The sequence below is a fragment of the Rattus norvegicus genome, chromosome 1, assembly GCF_021556685.1.
Source record: "Rattus norvegicus strain SHRSP/BbbUtx chromosome 1, alternate assembly SHRSP_T2T, whole genome shotgun sequence".
NCBI lineage: Eukaryota > Metazoa > Chordata > Mammalia > Rodentia > Muridae > Rattus > Rattus norvegicus.
Window position 1 is genome coordinate 226,394,070 of NC_141534.1, and position 4,290 is coordinate 226,398,359.

Sequence of the window (4,290 nt, forward strand, 5' to 3'; positions counted from 1 at the left end):
CCCCTTCCCAGGGAGATCCGTGTGTACTCCCTTGAGCCCTCCTCTTTACCTCACCCTCCCCAGTTAGAGGCTCCAGGAAGGAGAGACCAGGACAAGGTAATCTATCTCAGCACTGGGGCAACCCTGAGAGTTGGGTCTGGGGGAACGTAGAGAGTGGAGAAGAACTACAAGCAGCCTACCTGGTCTCGAAGCAGGCATGGCATGTGATTGAGTAGGGAGTTCCTGCCCCATTTGTTGGCTGGAACACCCAAGGAAGTGGGGAAGAAGACAGGAGGGGGGAGGGGAGTGGTCTGGCAGCCATGGCCTGCAGCCCTGGTGAACAGATGCTTCACTTACCATTTGAAAACCACGTCAGCTGATTGTGTCTTTTATTTGCTTTTATCTATTTCTGCATTTTATCTTAGTCTGGATTTAAAATATTAGTCATGTTTACCCCATGCCTACTAGTACAGTGAGACAAGAACAGCTCGGGTGACCTTCGGTGTCCACACACATACTTGGAAAAACAAGAAACAATTCAAAGGATTCTTTGGCAGAGATTCGGGGGAAACCATTGTGATGTAGAGACTCAAATATGAAGGAAGACAGATTCTTTCTTGCTTACTTAAAACATATGGGAATGGGTATTATACAACTGGTGTGAATTTGAAAAGAAAAAAAAATCCCTTATTATAGCCTGGATTTAAACTAGAAACAGCTACAAAAGATACTAGATAAATTTTAATATGGGATATCTTCTAAATTGAGTCTGGGAATGTAAACATTTTCAGGTGTAATCACTCTAGCTGTTTGTAATTCTCAGAAGAGACTGTCCTTACCCTGCTGAACTGTAGCGGAAATGAGTCATGCTGTCGACAGCGTGTCCAATGGCTTAGGAAATGCATAGCGTTGGAAAAGAGAGAGAGCGAAGATAAAAAGATACAGAGGAACATGTTAACATGCAGAAAACTTAGGTAGCAAAGATACAAGTGCTTATTGTTATGTCTGGAAAGTTCTCAGAATTAAAAAAAAAAGAAAAAGGAGGGAAAATGTTAGTCACACCAAAGTTGTAATGAGGGGAGCCGAGAGCCCAATTTTTTCTTTTCTTTAGAAGTATTCTGAGAAATGACCATCAAAGAGAGAGTTACACAATAGCATACTTGTTAAGTAACTATTTTTAATACAAAAAAAAAATCATCTGTCCCAAGAAGGTGTGGCCTGTTGGAGAAAGTGTGTCACTGAAGGTGGACTTTGAGGTTTCAAAAGCCCACACCAGCCCCAGTCTCTCCACTCCCACTGCCTACTGCATGGGGATCAGGATGTAAAGCTCTCAAATATTGCTTCAAAGCTGTGCCTGCCCACTTTCTGCCAGGATGATCATGCACTGAGCCTCTGAAATGTCTGCAAGCCCCAGTTAAATGCTTTCTTTTATAGGAGTTGTCTTGGTCACGGCATCTCCTCACAGCAATAGAACCATAACTAAGACAGCGATTTACAGAGGAAGACTGGGGTGTGGGCATGGGAGTCAGGGTTATTTGTGCTGACAAGCATATCCTTTGGAACACTTAATGGCTTCAGGGGTCCTGGTACTTCTGCTTCTATACCAAACAAAGAGACAATGTCTAGAGGGTAGCCATTTGAATAACCATCCAAACACAAACAAACAAAAACCCCAAACCCTCAGGCTGAAGAAATCTTTTAGTTTGATTATATCATCAGATTCTCCAAATTCCACTGGACCAATGCTAGAACGTTTGACCTTATCAAGTGTCCTTGTTTCTTTTCCTTTTTCTCAGGTTCAACAGAATAGTTTAGATCCTGGCACAGTTTTTTCTGACAAGTAGGCTCTTATCAGTTGATGCCTCATTGGAGAGACAGCTGCAAGGAAGAAGTGACTTGGGTAATTAACATACAGCTTTCCTATGTGTTCAAGCGTTTGCAAGTGTGTTGCATCTAAATAGTTGACTAAAGCTTGCATTAAAAAAAAAAATCTACCAATACTTAAAGAGTAGCTGAGGAAAATCAATATCCAGGAAAGAAAGACAAATCAGAACATAGTCCCAGGCGAATGCTAAGAAGGCCTACTCCCTAATTTTTAATGAGTATAACTGCATCCTAATCTGGGGTGACCTCAAAGGCCTGGAGCGTCAGAGCCCCCTGAAGCTGGAGATACCAGAGATTGTATGCTGCCAGACACGAGGTCTGGGAACTGAACTTGGGTTTTCTGCAAGAGCAGTGTGCTCTCTTAATCACTGAACCATCTCTCTGGCCTCAGAAAGAAGAATCTAAGGCCACGCTACCATTAGCATGTCTTACTGGAGTTCTGACAGTGCTGAATTGTTCAGGTGCTCTGGTTTGGGTCTTCAGTGCTCTGTGAAGATTCACATTGCAGTGGGTTGAACTGGTCTCCAGGGTGATGACCTCAAGAGTCATAGTGAGAAGCCTTTAATTTAGATCGCTGCTAGTGTGTCCTCAAAGAGAAAAGTGAGACTCTGGCCTCTTTCTTTTTCTCAATTGAAATAATTAATTACTTAGTAATTAAGTTAGCTCATTAAAAAAAAAACCCACCTTTTTATTTCCAAGATATGCAGTATCTGTACAGTATCCAGTTAAAGGCAGCCCAAAGGCTGTGGACTGCCACCAAAGCTGCAGAGGGAATGGCGATGGGAACGGAGTTTGTTCATCCATGGCTGCAGATACACGTGAACAGTTTTAGGCCAGTTTTTTAAACTCCAAGTTAAGGTAAGCACACCAGGAACTGATCTTTGTCAGGACTCCATTGGTGTCTGTGGGCTCCTGCTCCTACAGGGGCCAATAACAGATAAACCTTTCGTGCTGCCAATAACCAGTCTCTCCCGTCTTCCAAACGCTTCGTTTACTGAAGACACAGTGTTTATGTCCCAAACCCGAAGCCCTTCTTTCTGTCCTCCAAAGGCGTAAACAAAGGGCAAATCAGGACAGCAGGAAGAACAAAAGAGAACTCCCATTTTCATATCTCTAGAATGAATGAGACTTGGTCTATCCCCTAAGATGTCTCAAATCGTCACAAATTTGTCTGTTGAAGCAGTCACAAGGCAGTCTTTGATCTCACTGCTCAGATCAAGACCAGAGATTTCATCGTTGTGTGCAGTAGAGCGCGCATCCAGATTATACACAAAGCCATCATCTGTACTGGCTAAGAAATGGGACGGTGAGAAGTGGTTCCAGGTCAGCCTCTCTATCTGCCCACTGAACCACCACAGACGGTGATTCTGGCTGGGATCTCTGCAGTCGTACAGAGCCACGGATTTGTCATAGAACCCAGGAATCAGAGTCTGTGCTTCAAATGGATGAAACTGCAGAGTCTAAACCTCGTCTGTGTGTGCAGTAAACCTGGCTGCTGACTTCCCCACAGGCAGGTCCCGCCCACAGGATTACAGTGCTGTCTGCTGATGCACTCACCAGCACGTTTCTGACTGTCTTACTCCAGGAAAGGTCAAGGACAGCATCAGTATGCCCTTCTGCTGACGAACTCTTTTTCCCTTTCTTCTTCTTCTTTTTTGAAAGCTTGCCTCCCAGTGTGAAGACTGGTTCTAGAGAGTCCACGATATCCAGGTCCCACCCCTCAATGACAAGGGTCATGTTTCCCACAGCAATGTAATTTCCAGTAGCCGCATCTGGGCTAGGATCAAAATTCAGCCATTCCACACTCAGGATATGCAGACAGGAGTATGTCATGGTGGACATAGAAAGACTCCTCTTCTTGATTGTACACGTGCACCTCTAAGTTACACTGCCCTTGTTCAGCACGGCCACAGACGATGAGGTTGCCAGTCGGTTTAATCAAGGAGTCTTCACGCTCATACTGTTCTGTGTCTTTCAGGGTGGCGTATGGACCCTGATCGTTACTGCCCTAGACAGTAAGACCCAACAGAGATTCACCAATGGTCTCAGCATCTGGGTTGTCCTCTTCGTCGTACTTGGCCAGTTCATCGTCGTCCAGTGTGTGGTCGTCTTGTGGATCCCCATCCTCCAGTTGCTCCCTAGACTGGACCTGGGTCCGGGCTCTCTGCCATCTTCTGAAGGACTGCCTGCCTCCTCTTCCTCACTCCCACCTTCCTCTTGTAACTTTTCTTTTGCTTCAGCAATGAGACGTTTCACTTCCTCTTTATTTAGCTCTACCTTGTCTGGCGTCTCTTTGGCCACGCCGCGGCGGACGCAGGCCACGCAGGTCACTTGGCGGCTGCGATTCATGATGTTCGGCCTGACTGGAGACCTGGTCTCTGGGAGAGTCTATGAGCTCCGCGAAGAGGAACAGCGCGCAGCAAGTTA

The 4,290-nt window shown here is 45.4% G+C and overlaps 1 pseudogene; it reads right to left on the bottom strand.

Moving 5' to 3' along the window:
- Positions 1-2,662: 2,662 nt before the first annotated feature.
- Positions 2,663-4,290, bottom strand: Pwp1-ps2 (PWP1 homolog, endonuclein, pseudogene 2; annotated as a pseudogene).